Raw genomic sequence first — 19472 nt, 5'->3', positions numbered from 1 at the left:
TAGCACGAAGTACTTTAGAAAACCTTGCCATCTTGGGTAATAATGAATAGCTGCTCCATATAGTGCAATCCTTTTTCATCCTAATTGTTTAGAAGGAAGTATTGTACTAAGCTAAGATCTCATGCAAACCCAATGGAAGTCATAGTTTGAAGTAACATTTTATTATTTTTATTTATTTTGTACATTTGTTTGGTGCAACAGCTACCCAGAGGGTTTCCCGGCACCGAGGATCTGATTGCAGGAACTGAAAACTTAGAAGAGGGAAGAGCTACTGATCAAAAAGCCAAGACTTCACTACCTTACGAAATTTGAGGTAGTTTGCTTCCAACCGCAGATTAAGGGAAAGGGCATTCCATAAGACAGGGGCCAAATAGGAGAAAGAGCATACTGCATGGTACTGCATCAAATAGGTACTCGCACTGTAATTGATAGGCTAATATTTTACAGAATATATGTCCCAAAAGAGTGCAAACACCTTGCTGATATCTTTTAAACATAACATCCTAAATTCAGCGCGATGAACTTTATAAATTGTTATTTTGCACAAGAGAGGTTAGCTAAATTTCTACAATGACACTTCAAGGGAACCATAAGGCTTTGATAGACACAAATCTGTAAACGCAGTGGAACATTTTATATTAACATTTAGGTGCTAAAAAAGAAACAATGGTCTGAAACTACTTTAAGAATCAAATGGATGAGCTTTTCTTGAAAGATTAAGTTGATACTTTACAGTTATCTGTGTCTTTTATTGAAACTCAATCCTTAAAACTCTGCACGCCACGCACTTAATGTTATTGGATAAAATGTTTATGTCTCTGCTGTAAATAAAGTTTGTTGAAAGAGGTGGAGTTTGGAGCATATGCTCCTTTAAATGGGCACTCTATACACATATCCCTATGGCCCTGTGGGAGGCTAAGGCTGAAACGCATAGGCTTGCTCATGTTGCTGGTGCGCTTGGTGTTATGAGCAAAGAAAATGTAAGCAATTTTAATATACCTGATGAACTGAATGTGCCAAATTTTGTTCTCTATGGCAGGTGGATGTGAGGTAAGGCGTCTTAAGAATGAACTGTCTACGCAAAAAAAAAAATATATATATATATTCACTGAAAAAAACAAAGGTTAAAGTTAAGTAACGTTACAGTTAAATGTGATGTAGAGATCTGTTTTCGTTTAAAAAAAACTAAAAAAATGAACAAAAAAACAAAGTTTAAAGTAATGTATAGTTAGGTCAATATGTCAGTGACAACATTATTGTTTTGAACTCATCCGATTCTTTAAAGCTTTTATCCTGAAGGCTCTAGACTTTTCTCCGTCCACCACTCTTAACATCCAACTAGTGGATAAGTTGGGTCCCAGATCCACATCTAAACCTAGAGGTGTTATCATCCTGTTTTGGGCGAATACTGATTTCAAGACAGTTCTAAATGCAGCATTCTATGTTCCTCTCATAAGCTTTATTTTTCTGAAGACATTGCAAAGATTACAGCTGACAGATGCAAACAACATGTCAACCTTTGCCCACAGTTCAAAGCTATCAACGGCTCATTCACCCTGTCATTTCAAAGTAACCTACAAAGAAATTCACATAGACATACTATGATCCTGTGAAATTAAAATCTTTTCTTCATCAATACAGAGAAGGCTTCATGGAATAGTTATCAATCTGTTTATTTGTTCTCATTCTACTTAAAGTTCTTGGTTTATTTGTTATATGTTCTTTATACAAATGCTCTCCATGTTTTCTGTACAGCTTCTCTCCATCCCATGCCATATCTTCCTGCTATTATGACCATTTGGAGCTTTCAAGTGTCTGCCTTGTTTTTCATTGCGTCCCCCCAACTGTATGCCCTCATGCATATTCCTCCCTTAGGTACATTTTACAGTCATAATTTTTATGACCTGTACTAACCTGTACTGTCTGTTCCTCTTTGTTTATATTCTGATTACTCTGTCTTTTGCTTGTCTCTTCTTTTTCTTTCCTTTCACCATCGTTTCTTCATTCATTTGTAATTTCTATTTTGCAGAAGTCTCTTTTATTCTATAGACTTCCGGATATTACTCCTCATTTTACTGTACATATCACTGTAAGCACTGTTTTATTATGTCATTCTCAGATTGTCATTGTTTAGAGTAATCTCCTGGAATGTTAAAAGTCTAAATAACACAATTAAAAGACAGCAAGTTACTTCACATCTTTTAAAAGGAAATTGCATGTGAATATTGCCCATTTTCAAGTAACTTGTTTGAATGACATTGGAGCTATCAAATTAAAAACACATTTGTTTGGGCATGTCTTTTTTTCCCTAGCTGTGGAAAAGAAGAATGGTAAGTTATTCTTGTTAAAAAAAAACTGAATGTCACAACAATTCTCAATCTACATATGCAGAGGGCAGATGGATGGCAGTTGATTTATTAAGCAATAAAATCCCTCTTTCGATCTTTATGTTTATGGTCCCCCGATGATAAATAATTAATTTTGGCATGATTCACTAAACAAATTGTGAGTATTGATGGTGAATTCTTTAGTATGAGAGTAGGTTGTAATCAGTGTGCTGACCCAATTTTGTCTAAAGGCAAATTTACTCCCTCTACAATTCATAAATTCTTTTGTTCAACCGTATCACAAAAATAACTGATATCTCATGGAAAGTTGCTAATCCTACTACAAGAGAGTATACCTTTTTTTAGCCTGTATGTTCTACTAAATCCAGAAACGATTACATTGTCACTTCCAAAGCACTTGTTCAACACCTCATTCATGCAGAAATTAGATCTATTTTTATTTCTGATCAAGCTTCCACAATAGCTGATTTTGATTTAGTACGGCTTTACACTCATTCAAAAAGATGGAGATTTAACAGCTTCCTTCTTTTGGATTCTGATTTTAACACACAACTCACAGACTTCATCAGCACATTTTTTTACTTTAAAACTACTCAAGACACTCACTTCATTACCTACTTTTTAGGAATTTTTTAAAGCCTCTGCAAGAGGTTTCATAATCCACTACGTACATCGCAAAAAGAAAACAGCTGATAACACTTCTAAATCGCTTTAAAGGAAATAAAAAAACAAGAACATGCTTATTACCACTCTGAATCTTCTAGCTCTCTCCAAAACTCATAAAAGCAAACTTTAAATGTAATGAATTATCTACCAAACAGGCTTCCTCCATACGTCTCCGACAAAATGCTAGGATTTATGGAGGTCAGAATAAGACAGGGAAATTCTTAAGTAATTATTTAAAGGCCAAACAAGAATGTAAGAAATTGATTCTATTAGGGCTTAAAACAAAAAAAATATTCAAAGACAAAGATATTCTGAAAGAATTTTCCACCTTTTATAATTCTTTTTATTCTCCGGAAAGAGAAGCCCCTGCTTCTCACATTACTAATTACTTAAAACTCTGTTCCCAGGCCTCATTTTATGGTTTTTAATTTAATCCTCTTTTATTTCCCCTTTTTCTTGTAATATTTTATTTTCCTTTTCACCTAAGAAGAGTTTTCTTTCTAACCCCTCTATTGCTCAGTCATTTGAATTCTTAAATCCCTTCTTTTTCCAAAATCCCTCTGTTGCAATAATTTTATAAATTCTTACCATTGGCATAATAAACACCTAAAAATAAACATTAGATCTTTCTTTTGGAAAAATTGGAAGGATAGGGGCTTTAATTTAATTAATTCATTATTCCTTAATAATCAACCTCTCCCATTTTCTTTGGCCCAGTCTGTCTTTCAATTATCTCACTCATTTTCTCACTAGTACACACAATTTACCAAGCACACTCAGCAATATATGTCAAGTTTGCAGGATCAGAACATATCTTCTGAGTACCAGCATATTTTACTTTACTTACTAACGCATAATTCAAGGCCTGCTTTTATTTATAAACATTTTATCCTTTTCCCATTATTAAGAGCCACACCCTTTTTGGAATTGCAAGGGGAGACTGATTTACAAATAGAATGCTGGGATAATTTTTGGTATAAACTACATACTGCCTCCAGAGAAGCAACTGTTACACAAACAATCTTCTTTATATATAATAGATTACTCATTACTGCTGTATCGTTACATTAAATGAAACTCACACAAGATGTTTACTGGTCCTGCTATGCACCTCATTATGATTTATTACATATGTTATTTATGTGACCTCATAACCATGCTTTTTGGCTAAAGGTTTGGAGTCAGCTCATGTGTCTTTTTAATATCACTATACCATATATTATGCATATTGTCTTTCTGGGAAGCCTATTCTCAGCCTGGTATCAATTCACACCTCCCCCTCCTCCCCCCCCTCCACCCCCGGTCTCACCAATAGCTTTTCAGCAAATAACTTCATATTGTAAAAATAATATACATTTTTTGTATGATGCTTGGTGGTACTCAGTGTGTTTTAATCATTGTCAGGACAGAGCTTATGCACACCCAATGTCTTTAGCTCTTAAAAGACTGCATTTATGGTCACCTTTAACATTGATTCTTGACACTTCAAGCTCCCACGATAAATCAGTTAATATTATTGAAGAGGTTTCTAAACCTCCTTGAAACGTTTACATTTATACCTTCAATGCTTATGTTTCTTCAACTGTATTGCACTGTTTCTCAAAAGTGCTCACAATGTATAATTTTTCTCTCACTTTTGTCATTTAACCGTTGATTTTTTCATATTAATACTCTCTTCTTCTTTCTTTCTCTTTACTTATTGTGTTCTATTAAACTTTTTTCCAATTTACACTGTTTGTTTGCTTATTGTTACTGTAGGAGAGTAGGGTCTGCAATCCTATGATCACCCGGACTTTTTGCTTTTGTTTCACTGGTTTACGACTTTCTCGGGCTGTGGGCCTGCCAATCAGACCCACAGCCTAGCTGTTCTCTCTCTAAATTGATATGTGTACCTTAGGTGCATTACCCAATTGGAACTGGGCCACCCTGTCAGACCCTGTAACTCAGGGCATCGGTGTACCCAGGGCCTACCAGGGGCTGAAGCATGTATTATGCCACCCCTGGATGGCCATCTAAATCTGACACAACTGGCTGCACGACAGCTGGGGCCACGTGGCGTACTCGCCCGTTGCTGTAGGTGTAGTATCCCTATACCTAACCTTAAAATGGACACCCAAGTTCCTCTCAGTCACTCCTATGGCAGGCCTTGACAATCCTGAAGGCAGAGTGCATGGAACCGTGTGAATTGGGCTCTGGCACGAGCCGAGCCCGGTTGCAGCTTGCGGAACCAAGACCCAATGGCTGTTCCATGATAACGCGTATCATATCGGTAACTTCGGTATCGCGTTATCAAGACATGTCGAGTAAGGTGTCATACGAATCGGGATGCCACCCCCTCACCAATTCTGGCGACGAGGTTAGCATTCCGCCCTTCTAGAGGGACACGACATGTACGTAACTGTGAACCCCGGTTAAAGTTAACTGAAGCCTCAGCTCCACAAAATGGATGCTGCCACCACAGACACGAGTCTGACCTCCTGCTGCTGGGAGTCCTTCCAGCGAGGAGAGCTTGGACAAAGGGTTTCCTGTCAAGGGCGGTGTTAGCACCGTCCCAGACAGGGTTTGTGTATTCTGGGTAGGTAGGGCTTTGCAAGAAGGTGACTGCGGAGTGGCACCCTGGTGCTCACTATGCATCTGCCGGCTAGAACCAGTTCCAGGGGCGCGCAGCCCCTGACCTGGGGAAAGTCCAGCAGAGGGAGAGGGGTGTAACTACCCCCCTTCCTGGTCCCACCCTTAGGGCAGGACCTAGTCATGTACCCACCCCTTTCTTTAGGATAAAGGCCGGAGCGGGGACCCTTCCAAATTAGATCATCTTTGAATCAAGAATACTTTCTACGAAAGGACTTCGAGACTCTTCTCAAGATTTCTCCCTTGTGGCTAAGGAGTAGTCACCCTGCATCCGCAGGCACCATCTAAGAACTCTGCGGTTTGCTGCAAGTCCTTCCTCAAGGATCCGACGACCCAGCTCGATGAGAACTGGCTTCCCTGGCACCTCTGACCTCTACCCACGTCGTCAGCTCAGCTGAGATCTGTGGGTGTGACGAGACCTCGAGGGACCGGCCATCATCAAAACCTGCACGCTTTCTTAAACAGCACGACCATCGAAGCGATTCTCTGGTGAGTGCTCTGGGGTCCGAGAAGCCCAGACCCTGAGTAGCTCCAGCCCCGAAGTGCAGTCTCCCAGCATCTCCACGATCTGCGTGGGGCCCTTCTGCTTGCTGCTCAGCACGTTGTCTGGTCACTAGCCGCTGGCTTGTGCCCTTCTTTGACGACATCCGACAACCAACGCTGCTGGTCTGGTTGCTCCAGACCGGCCCTTGCTCCCTTTTCCAAGAGGAGCACCCCGGACCATCCTGGTCCACTCAAGACGCCATTTTAGGCCCACCACGTGGCCCTGGAATCTGCCGAGGCTTGTTGCCCCAATCCTGGGCCCAGCGACGCCGACAGCATCAACCTTCGTGGGACAGCTCGCACCTCCATCCTGGTCGCCGACAACGCCTCCTGGTCCGTGAGACTGCAGAGCTTAGCGTCGCCCACTCACCTAGTCGAGGTGACGGCCATCCGGTGCCTTCCTGGTACCCTCTGACTACTGGCTAGTAGTACGAACTTGGTCCCCTCTGCTTTCAGGTATCAACGATCACTGATCCAGGCTTGGATCTCTACGAACTATTCATCACTGGTCGCCGGCCAGCAACTCCTTTTCTTCCGGCTCCTGGCTCGTCAGCGAAGACCCCCGACGCCTGTAAGACTTGTGCAGCCGCAGCCCTCGTGGCTAGGTAACTTCGGCATTTCGGTGCCTGCATAGCCTCCTTACTCTAGGGTCCCGAGTCCCTCGCTTCCAACTTGCCTTATCGGGTCCGCCCGAGACCACTAAACTTTCCGTGCCCTCGGGCACTTGTTTTAATTGTGCACTTGAAGTATTTTCTAAGAGCTTTTGTTCTGTGCTTAGTACCCTGTCCTCATAAAGAGTACAGGGCTGTTGTGATTCTAATAAATATACTGTTTATTTTCATAACACTTGTGTGGTGTCCTTTCACTTGGTGTTCAAGGGGTATGTGATGGTATTACAGCTGGCTTAACACGCCCTCTAGAGTTTAGCCCGAAGACTGCTCGTATCCACGCTACTAGGATAGCTGGTCTAAGGTTGACTTACAACCAATCACCATAAGGGTCGTCTGGAACGATACATAGTGGTCGCTAGAAAAGCGAACGCTGCATATCGGGCCAACTTCTCACATTGGTGAGCAGCGGTTGGGATTTGAGCTTGCTGTTGTTTTACCACGCGTATCCTAAGAATATCTTGTGAAAGATCACATAAGTACTCCAGGTACATATAACTTAGCTTAGAATACTCTGAGTTCTACTGAACCAGCTGTTGTAGCTCCTTAAGGCTTAGCACACCTTGGCTACAACTCTTAGCAAGGGATCAGTAGGTAAACCCATAGTGTAGGTAGGTGCATCACTAACACCACACTAGAAGCAGCAAGTCGGACAAAGGAGGAAACTCTGAGTCTCCCCTTGTGTCAGTCGACCCTCCACAGGTCACCTCCAGATATGCTGCACTTAGCTTCCATGAGATGCGACAGATCTGTACATCTCGGAAGTTAAAACAGGGTGCAAACCCTACCATTCCGTTTCTGATTGGTCTCTTGGAGACTTATGATGCTAGGAGGGCGGGTAACACCGACCCTTCTCATCCAGAAATGGAGATGCCTCCCCTCGAGGGAACCCGAGGTGACCCTGACCTCATCCATCTCTCCGCCGAGGGCGAAGAGGAGGACGAGGAACCAGAGACATCTGGGGACGAGGCAGACAAAGGTCCAGTCATAGTTAGTCAGCTAACTCAGGACAACTTAAGCCGGCACGAGATTGGTACTAGGGGACCCCTGGGCCCTCTCTCGGGCCAGCTTAACATTGGGAACGGACGAGTTAGGTCTCTGTCGAGAGGCTCTAACAGATCCGCTCGAACCAATGGCTCTCGAGGTTCTGCTCGAAGAGGGATGACATCACCTCAGAGGAGAATGTACGAAGCAAAGGAGAGGGAAGTCAATCTGCGGATCGAGAGGGAAGAACTTGCCCTAGCCAAAGAGAGACTCGCCTTTGCTCGAGAGCAAGAGTTGAGTGGGACAATTCCCACTGGTGGCAGCATTCCCCCACGGGAACCCAGGAGTTTAGACACTAAGCACCTGAATAAGATAGTGCCCCCCTTTAAGCAAGGGGACGACATCCACAAATGGATTACTGCTTTGGAGCGGGCCTGCATTGTACAGTGCATCCCCCAGAGTCAGTGGGCAGCTATCTTGTGGCTCTCCTTTGACGGTAAAGGTAGAGATAAGCTCCTCACTACTAGAGTTGAGGACGCTAACAATTACCAGATCCTGAAGAACACACTGATTGATGGGTTCGGCCTAACCACTGAGCAGTACAGGTTGCTGTTCAGGGATACCCAGAAAACTCAGTCTCAGGACTGGTCTGATTTCGTTGATTGTGCCACTAAGGCTTTGGAGGGCTGGTTGCTAGGCAGTAAGGTTACTGATTACACAGGATTGTATCATTTGATCATGCGAGAACAGATTTTAAACAATTGTCAGAACCAGTTGTTGCATCAGCACCTTGTCGACTCGGATCTGACCTCTCCCCAAGAATTGGGAAAGAAGGCAGACAGATGGGTCAGAACAAGGGTTAAGCAAAACCAGGGCCAGAACCAGGGCGGTCAGAAGAAAGCAGACCAGAAGGGTAAAGATTCGAAAGGGGCACAAACTGACCAGAAGTCTTCGACAGGTCCCCAACAACCCAAAAAGGGGGGGGGGGGGGGGTCAGGCTTCCCAGAAAAAGAAGAATCAAGAAGGCCAATCGAAAAGGTGGTGCCAATACTGTAAAAGTAAAACTCACTGGTTTAGTGAGTGCACCAAGAAAGGAGGGCAGACTCCTTCTACTGCAGCCCCTAAGGCACCTGTGCCCCCTAGTACAGCCAGCAGTAGTAGTGCGCCTCCCAAGGGACTAGTTGGGTTAACCTTGGATTCTGAGGGGTGTGACAGCTTAGCTGGTACGCTCACTCAGGCTGTCCTTGTCTGTACAGGGGATGTGGATATATCCCCTGATGTCAGTCCCAATACGTTGGGCAAATACCAACAGACGCCTTTAATAAATGGAAGAATGGCTCAGGCCTATAGAGACACTTGTGCCAGCGTCACCATGGTGACGCCTAACTTTGTGGACCCTGGACAGATCATGCCAGGTGCAGATTTCCTGGTGACCAATGCCAGCAACGTCACTACCAGTCATAGTATGGCGATTGTTGCTTTCTCCTGGGGAGGGGTAAATGGCCAGAAAAAGGTTGTTGTTAGTTCAGACCTCCCAGTGGATTGTTTGTTGGGCAATGATTTGGAGTCATCACAATGGTCAGAAGTGGAGCAACGGACTCACATGGAAATGTTAGGCTTGCCAGCACACGTGTTTGCTATGACCAGGTCACAGGTCAGACGATGCCCCACTGAACAGGTGCTGGATCCTGGAACAACGGACCAGACACCACCCAAGAAGAAGAGCAGTCGGGTTAAGGCTTCGCCTTCCCCCTTGCCCCAGGTCGAGGATCAGGTCTCAGAGGAGGCTGACCTCCAGGAATTGCGGGAAACTGAACCTAAAGAACTCGAACTTGATCAAGTTGAGTTTCTGGGCTCAGGGGGACCCACACGAGAGGACCTGGGGAAGGACCAGTTAGACTGCCCTTCTCTTGAACCCTTCAGACAGCAGGCTGCTGCTGAGGCTGCTGGGAACGCCACAGGTACCCACAAGGTATACTGGGAAGATGGACTCCTGTACACTGAGGCAAGAGACCCCAAGCCTGGCACGACCAGGAGGCTGGTCGTCCCCTTGTCTCAGCATGGTTTCCTCCTTACCTTGGCCCACGAGATTCCCTTAGCAGGACACTTAGACCAGACGAAGACGTGGGACAGGCTTGTCTCGCACTTTCACTGGCCTCACATGAACGAAGATACCAAGGAGTTTTTCCGCTCCTGTGTCACTTGCCAAGCCAGTGGTAAGTCAGGTGGCACGACAAAGGCCTCCCTTATACCAATGCCTGTGGTGGGGGTGCCCTTTGAACGGGTGGGGATTGACATCGTCGGTCCCATGGAACCACCAACAGCATCAGGGCACAAGTTTATACTGGTGGTAGTGGATCATGCCACCAGGTATCCTGAAGCTATTCCCCTTAGGACCACTACAGCGCCTGTTGTGGCAAGAGCCCTAGTTGGAGTATTCTCCAGAGTGGGCTTCCCTAAGGAGGTCGTCTCCGACAGAGGTGCAAACTTTATGTCGAGCTACTTAACTGCTATGTGGAAGGAATGTGGTGTCAACTACAAGTTCACTACACCCTATCATCCACAATGCAATGGGCTTGTTGAGAGATTCAACAGGACCCTAAAAGGGATGATTCATGGACTACCTGAAAAGCTTCGGCGTAGATGGGACGTCCTGATCCCCTGCCTTTTCTTCGCTTACAGAGAAGTCCCACAGAAGGGGGTTGGCTACAGCCCTTTTGAACTTTTGTACGGGCATCCTGTAAGAGGACCCCTGTGTTTGGTGAAGGAAGGATGGGAGAGACCTCTCAAAAAGCCTGCAACCAACATAGTGGACTATGTGCTTGGTCTCCGCTCGCGGATGGCTGAATACATGGAGAAGGCATCTGAAAACCTTAAGGCCAGCCAAGAACTCCAAAAAGCTTGGCATGACCAAAAGGCTGTCTTGACTGTTTACCAGCCCGGACAGAAGGTGTGGGTGTTGGAGCCAGTGGCCCCAGCAGCACTCAAGGACAAATGGCCCGGGCCCTACACCATCCTGGAGAAAAAGGGAGAGGTCACCTACCTGGTAGACCTGGGAACTCCCCGGAGCCCCCACAGGGTGCTCCATGTCAACAGGCTCAAGGCATATGTCGACAGGAAGGACATGAGTTTGCTCATGGCCATAGATGAGGGACAGGAGGAGGAGAGTGACCCTCTCCCCGACCTGCTCACTCAGAATCCTGACGATGGGTCGGTAGATGGTGTTGTCTTTTGTGGCAGCCTCTCCGAACATCAACAGGAGGATTGTAAACAGGTTCTTCAATCCTTCCGGCATATGTTCTCTCTAACACCCAGTCAGACCAATTGGTGCACCCATGAGGTTGACACTGGTGACAGCTTGCCCGTCAAGAGTAAAATCTACCGGCAGCCTGATCACGTTAGAGACTGCATCAAGAGTGAAGTGCAGAAAATGTTGGAGCTGGGAGTCATTGAACCCTCGGATAGCCCTTGGGCTAGTCCCGTAGTTCTAGTGCCGAAACCTCACACCCCGGGCGGTAAGAAAGAGATGAGGTTCTGCGTAGACTACAGGGGTCTCAATGCAGTCACTAAGACTGACGCCCACCCAATACCAAGGGCAGACGAGCTTATCGATAGATTGGCTTCGGCCAACTACTTAAGTACGTTTGACCTGACAGCTGGGTATTGGCAAATCAGGTTAGCTGAGGACGCCAAGCCTAAGACCGCATTTTCTACCCCTGGTGGGCATTATCAGTTCGTGGTGATGCCCTTTGGTTTGAAAAATGCACCTGCCACCTTCCAACGGTTGGTGAATCACATTCTCACCGGGCTGGATGACTTCTGTGTGGCGTATCTTGACGATATTGCTGTCTTTAGCTCCACCTGGGAGGATCACCTGGTCCACCTGCGGAAAGTGTTAGAGGCTCTGCAAGCAGCAAGTCTCACTATCAAGGCTACCAAGTGCCAGATAGGGCAGACACAGGTTGTATACTTGGGCCACCTCATCGGTGGAGGCCAAGTTCAACCACTGGAGAGCAAGATACAGTCAATCAGGGACTGGGCTCCTCCAACCACCCAGACTCAGGTTAGAGCTTTCTTGGGCCTGACTGGTTACTACCGGAAGTTCGTCAGGAATTACGGATCGATTGTGACTCCGCTCAATTAACTGACGAGTAAGAAAATGCCAAAAAAGGTTCAGTGGACAGCGAGCTGTCAAAAAGCATTCGATGACCTAAAACAGGCCATGTGCACGGCACCTATCCTCAAGAGTCCAGACTACTCCAAACCATTCATTGTCCAAACAGATGCTTCTGAGTTGGGTGTGGGAGCTGTTCTATCTCAACTGAATTTTGATGGTAATGACCAGCCCATTCCTTTTATAAGCAGACGGCTGACCCCCAGAGAGAAAAATTGGTCAGCTATAGAGAGGGAGGCCTTCGCTGTGGTGTGGGCCCTGAAGAAACTGAGGCCATACTTGTTTGGCACTCATTCCAAGATTCAGACCGACCATAAGCCCCTCCTATGGCTAAAACAGATGAAGGGTGAAAACCCCAAACTGCTTAGGTGGTCCATTTCCCTTCAGGGGATGGACTTCACAGTGGAGCATAGACCTGGCACTGATCATGGCAATGCAGATGGGCTCTCCAGGTATTTCCACTTAGAACAAGAAGACTCACCTGGTCAAGGTTAGCTTATTGTCCCAACGTTTGGGGGGGGGGGGGTCATGTAGGAGAGTAGGGTCTGCAATCCTATGATCACCCGGACTTTTTGCTTTTGTTTCACTGGTTTACGACTTTCTCGGGCTGTGGGCCTGCCAATCAGACCCACAGCCTAGCTGTTCTCTCGCTAAATTGATATGTGTACCTTAGGTGCATTACCCAATTGGAACTGGGCCACCCTGTCAGACCCTGTAACTCAGGGCATCGGTGTACCCAGGGCCTACCAGGGGCTGAAGCATGTATTATGCCACCCCTGGATGGCCATCTAAATCTGACACAACTGGCTGCACGACAGCTGGGGCCACGTGGCGTACTCGCCCGTTGCTGTAGGTGTAGTATCCCTATACCTAACCTTAAAATGGACACCCGAGTTCCTCTCAGTCACTCCTATGGCAGGCCTTGACAATCCTGAAGGCAGAGTGCATGGAACCATGTGAATTGGGCTCTGGCACGAGCCGAGCCCGGTTGCAGCTTGCGGAACCAAGACCCAATGGCTGTTCCATGATAACGCGTATCATATCGGTAACTTCGGTATCGCGTTATCAAGACATGTCGAGTAAGGTGTCATACGAATCGGGATGTCGCCCCCTCACCAATTCTGGCGACGAGGTTAGCATTCCGCCCTTCTAGAGGGACACGACATGTACGTAAATGTGAACCCCGGTTAAAGTTAACTGAAGCCTCAGCTCCACAAAATGGACGCTGCCACCACAGACACGAGTCTGACCTCCTGCTGCTGGGAGTCCTTCCAGCGAGGAGAGCTTGGACAAAGGGTTTCCTGTCAAGGGCGGTGTTCGCACCGTCCCAGACAGGGTTTGTGTATTCTGGGTAGGTAGGGCTTTGCAAGAAGGTGACTGCGGAGTGGCACCCCGGTGCTCACTACGCATCTGCCGGCTAGAACCAATTCCAGGGGCGCGCAGCCCCTGACCTGGGGAAAGTCCAGCAGGGGGAGAGGGGTGTAACTACCCCCGTTCCTGGTCCCACCCTTAGGGTAGGACCTAGTCATGTACCCACCCCTTTCTTTAGGATAAAGGCCGGAGCGGGGACCCTTCCAAATTAGATCATCTTTGAATCAAGAATACTTTCTACGAAAGGACTTCGAGACTCTTCTCAAGATTTCTCCCTTGTGGCTAAGGAGTAGTCACCCTGCATCCGCAGGCACCATCTACGAACTCTGCGGTTTGCTGCAAGTCCTTCCTCAAGGATCCGACGACCCAGCTCGACGAGAACCGGCTTCCCTGGCACCTCTGACCTCTACCCACATCGTCAGCTCAGCTGAGATCTGTGGGTGTGACGAGACCTCGAGGGACCGGCCATCATCAAAACCTGCACGCTTTCTTAAACAGCACGACCATCGAAGCGATTCTCTGGTGAGTGCTCTGGGGTCCGAGAAGCCCCGACCCTGAGTAGCTCCAGCCCCGAAGTGCAGTCTCCCAGCATCTCCACGATCTGCGTGGGGCCCTTCTGCTCGCTGCTCAGCACGTTGTCTGGTCACTAGCCGCTGGCTTGTGCCCTTCTTTGACGACATCCGACAACCAACGCTGCTGGTCTGGTTGCTCCAGACCGGCCCTTGCTCCCTTTTCCAAGAGGAGCACCCCGGACCCTCCTGGTCCACTCAAGACGCCATTTTAGGCCCACCACGTGGCCCTGGAATCTGCCGAGGCTTGTTGCCCCAACCCTGGGCCCAGCGACGCCGACAGCATCAACCTTCATGGGACAGCTCGCACCTCCATCCTGGTCGCCGACAACGCCTCCTGGTCCGTGAGACTGCAGAGCTTAGCGTCGCCCACTCACATAGTCGAGGTGACGGCCATCCGGTGCCTTCCTGGTACCCTCTGACTACTGGTTAGTAGTACGAACTTGATCCCCTCTGCTTTCAGGTATCAACGATCACTGATCCAGGCTTGGATCTCTACGAACTATTCATCACTGGTCACCGGTCAGCAACTCCTTTTCTTCCGGCTCCTGGCTCGTCAGCGAAGACCCCCAACGCCTGTAAGACTTGTGCAGCCGCAGCCCTCGTGGCTAGGTAACTTCGGCATTTTGGTTCCTGCATAGCCTCCTTACTCTAGGGTCCCGAGTCCCTCGCTTCCGACTTGCCTTATCGGGTCCGCCCGAGACCACTAAACTTTCCGTGCCCTCGGGCACTTGTTTTAATTGTGCACTTGAAGTATTTTCTAAGAGCTTTTGTTCTGTGCTTAGTACCCTGTCCTCATAAAGAGTACAGGGCTGTTGTGATTCTAATAAATATACTGTTTATTTTCATAACACTTGTGTGGTGTCCTTTCACTTGGTGTTCAAGGGGTATGTGATGGTATTACAGCTGGCTTAACACGCCCTCTAGAGTTTAGCCCGAAGACTGCTCGTATCCACGCTACTAGGATAGCTGGTCTAAGGTTGACTTACAACCAATCACCATAAGGGTCGTCTGGAACGATACATAGTGGTCGCTAGAATAGCGAACGCTGCATATCGGGCCAACTTCTCACAGTTACCATGAATGTGATGTTTGATATTGATGTACAATTTTTCATGTTTTATCAAAATGATATCTTGTTGTTTTTTATTTTTGGTTAATATTTCATTAAAACATACTTCAAACTGAAAAAAGACCCTATACTATATACTTCATGGATAGCCAAGTTCACAATAGCAATCAACCATAGATAGTCCCCTACTGAACATGGTGTTCATACTGTAAACAACAGTTCAATGGAAACCAAGTTCCTCCAAACTTCTGTTTCATAACTAATGCCCTACTACGGAGAGCCTTATTCTGTGTCACGCCCTTCACTGTCACCGAACCTACAGTGAGAAAGGAAGTAGATATGAGTAGAAAATGAGGTATTATAAACAGGGCCTACTCTATGGAGTGTGTTTTATGGCCAAGCTGTAAACCTTTGAATCTAAGAAACCTTAATCATGTGGGGGATGGGATTTTAATCTCTTGAGAGATATGTTAATCTAGTTAGTGCGTGATGCAGTTGTATCATAGTAATGTTTCTAAGCTGACTCTTTTTCTATTTTAGTATACCACTGGTGTGAAGACCCTGAGGAAGGTTTAAAACCGAAACGCGTTGGTGGCAACAATGCTTTGTAACCAGTGTTTTTCCTATAATAAGTGTAGGCTACAAGTTTGATAATTACCTGCTGTAATTAGTTTGTTGACTAAAGAGCATCCATAATTGAAAAACCGTTTACAGTAAAACTGTTGTGATTATTACTTCTCTGCACTCTACAAGAAGACCATACCTCATTGTCATTTTCTCTCTGTGGGTATATTTGCATAGAAAAGGATTGGTGTTTAATGTTTTAAATATACATTGAATTGTAGGTATGTATGTTTTTTCATAATATTTGATATCAATTATAAGAAAAGAAAAAGAAATAAAAAAGATATATTTTTGTAAAATAAGAGTATGAAGTATATCATTGTCCACAAATCTATGATATGACTGCTGCACAATGAATATTTAGCACTATGCCAGTGTGAGTTTTTTTTCCACATAAAGAGAGTTTACCCTGTACCACAATGTGCATTCAGTGAAACTCTCAGAGTATTGCAAAGTATCTATTAAGAATAGTGCTCACTCTGTGTCAAACTTGTTCAAAGAGACACTATTCATTTAAAAATATCCATGGTGTGAAGATGCTAAAGGATATACTATCTGGCCTTCATATTGTGGTGAAAACATCACAGATAGCCCATCCTCTGAAGATAAAACGAGCACAGGCACATAATTGCGTACTTGGTGCACACAGCCTTCTATGCTAATTAGAAATGTACATGCTATGGCGATTCTGTTTTAAACTATAGGCTCTTTGCAATACTATGAGGGTCATTGGGATGGCGAGCGGACTTTGTCCGCCCGCCATCCTGACGGTAAAAGGGACCACCCGCCATATATACGGAGGTCCCGCTGGTGACATTAGGATGCGCTCGCCACACTGCAATGCCAAAAATGCATGTCGTGCATGTGCAGGCACAACGTTGCAGGCACCGCGCGGTGCCTGCCATGTTGTGCATGCACATGTAGGGGGGATACCTTAGGTACCTCCCATGTGACCCCGCCAACATCCTGGGGGCCCGCAATGGGCCTTCAATTTAGAAAACCGCATGCCTTTCTCTGGCCGCATTGCTGCCACTGAAAGGCTCCCTCTCGCCTCCATCCTGGTATGGATGGTGGTATCTAGCAGACACCGCCAGCATATGAAACCCTTTTCTGCCTGGACCGGGCAGAAAAGCGGCGGACGGTCTTTCCGTCCGCCGCGCTTCTCCTCCATACTAATGTGGCGGGGGTAAATGGGTGGCGGGTGGGCTAGAATGTAGGGCGTATCCGCCCTACATCCTAATGGGCCCCTTAGTATCTACTACATAGAATCTTTGTATAGAGTAGAATCTACGTAGAATCATCACAGTAGAATCTACGTGGCTGCTTACAGTATTTAGGGTCTGATTAAGAGGTTGACAGACAGGGTTACTCAGTCACAAATGTGAAGGATAATCAAGCCGCTACATTACAGTTCTATTATATCTATGGAACATGTAATACGGCTGACGGAATATCCATCATGTTTGTGACTGAGTATCCCATCCACCAAGATTCAAATCAGGCCCATAGTATATACTACGTACGGTACAGAGCAGGAATATCGTCGTAAAAATATCGACTAACATAAATATCGCTGCAAAAATATCTACAGGAAGAAATATCGATGACAAAAATATCGTCTGACCAGAATATCGACAGACAGGTAAGTAATATCGTTAACATTAATATAGTTGTAATAAATATCGTTTACAAATACATAGTTTACAATAATATCGTTTTTTAAATAATTATAAGTAATGTAGTGTTTTTAATGATTATTTTTAGTCAAAGTAGTATTTTTAGTAGTATATTATTATTTAATAATGTATTTTCAGTTGAATTTAGTATTAATAGTTCTGTAGCGGGTTGTGGGTTTATAGGGGAGTAGGGTGGGAAGTAATTTAAATATAATGAAATAATACATTAATTAATGTTTTAAATGAATATAAATAGTGTAATAAATAATAGTTAATTAATTTCAATTAGTTAATTGAATAATAATTATGTAATTAATTATGTTAATTTTTTAATTATTTTTAGGTGTGTGTACAGGATTTTTTTAGTGAAAATGGTTTTGGGTAAAGGGGTATTTTTAGGGTTCAGTGTCAGTTTTCAGTTTTTGGGTAAAGGGGTATTTTTTGGGTTCAGGGTCAGTTTTCAGTTTTTGGGTAAAGGGGTATTTTTAGGGTTCAGGGTCAGTTTTCAGTTTTTGGGTAAAGGGGTATTTTTAGGGTTCAGGGTCAGTTTTTAGTTTTTGGGTAAAGGGGTATTTTTAGGGTTCAGGGTCAGTTTTTAGTTTTTGGGTAAAGGGGTATTTTTTGGGTTCAGGGTCAGTTTTCAGTTTTTGGGTAAAAGGGTATTTTTAGGGTTCAGGGTCAGTTTTCAGTTTTTGGGTAAAGGGGTATTTTTAGGGTTCAGGGTCAGTTTTGGGTTTTTGGGTAAAGGGGTATTTTAATTATATATATGTATTATTGTTGTTATATAAAGTAATGTGTAAAATTAATTTATATGTCCACATTTATTAAGTTTATAATTAAAAAGTGTAGTACATTTTTTTAAAATAGTTAAAAAATAAAAGTAATGTAATGTATTTTGTTAATAGTACTTATATTTATTTATTATTTAATGTAATTTTAATTATTTTAAAAAGTCGATATTTTTTACATCTATATTAATTACAACGATATTTTGGAGTCGATATTTATGTACTTACCTGTTTAAGTATAGGGTGTCGATATTTTTGTAAACAATATTTTTGCAACGATATTTATGTCAGCTATATTTTTGTTATCGATATTTTAACACCCTACCCTACGTACAGTGCTTAGTTTGTAGAATAATAAGTGCAAGGGCCCCGACAGGATGGCTACTGCAGCTTGTACCACACACAGCCCTAATGATCGATGCCAGAACAACTACAAACCATCTCACTGGACTGCAAGTGCAACAGTTCAGATTATTTTCAGGTCCCGTAAGCTAAGGAATAGTTGGGGAGGCAGTTAATAGTAATTTTTTAAGTAAACTGTATTCATAAACAATTGTCGTTCTGCTCATCTCTAAATTTGATGAGCAGTGCCATCATGTGGCAGACTGTCCCAAGTGTGGTGTTGACAATTAAGTGTAGGTGCCGAGAACCAGAGACCAATTAATTGCTGGTGCTTAGAACCGTAAACCACGGAGTCAAATTAAGCACTGACTACCTTAGAATCTTTGTAGAACTGCATAGAATCTTCTACATAGAACCTACATCAAATTATTGTTCTGCAGATCCAAAAAACCTGTATAGTACATACTCAGGACAGATTGGGGCAGATTTATGTCGTACTTGCGCCGCTGTTGAATCACGCAACGGCGGCGTAAACGTGGCGCATCCCTGCGAGCCATTTACAATGTGACTCATCTAGGCAGATGCGTCACGTTGTAAAGCCCTGCGCCACATGTGGGTGTTCCGGCGCAGGGTGGGCGTTCCGGGGCAGGTGCGCCTCGCAAAAGTGGCTGAGTGAAATCTACAAGATTTCACTCAGTCACTTTTAGGCCAATGCCGCGTCAAACCCTGTGCCTGCTTGAAGCAGGCGTAAGGCTCGACGCAGCATTGGACAGATAGGTCACCCCGAGCCTTGCTGGAGCTGCGTCGCGCTTGCGACGCAACTCCAGCAATGCGCCACCTTTACGGCACAGATGCGTCGCGCGTCTGTGCCGTTTTTGCCCCATGGTGCGCTGCATTGTAAATGCGGCGCACCATGGGTGGCGGAGCTGCGGCGCATAATAACTGGCGCATCCCTGGGGATGCGCCAGTTATTGTAAATCTGCCCCATTGTAAACTGCCATCTACATACAGAGTAACTC

Source organism: Lissotriton vulgaris, chromosome 5, assembly GCF_964263255.1.
Source record: "Lissotriton vulgaris chromosome 5, aLisVul1.2, whole genome shotgun sequence".
Lineage (NCBI taxonomy): Eukaryota > Metazoa > Chordata > Amphibia > Caudata > Salamandridae > Lissotriton > Lissotriton vulgaris.
The sequence above is the reverse complement of the archived record's forward strand: the minus strand, read 5'-3'. Positions refer to the sequence as shown.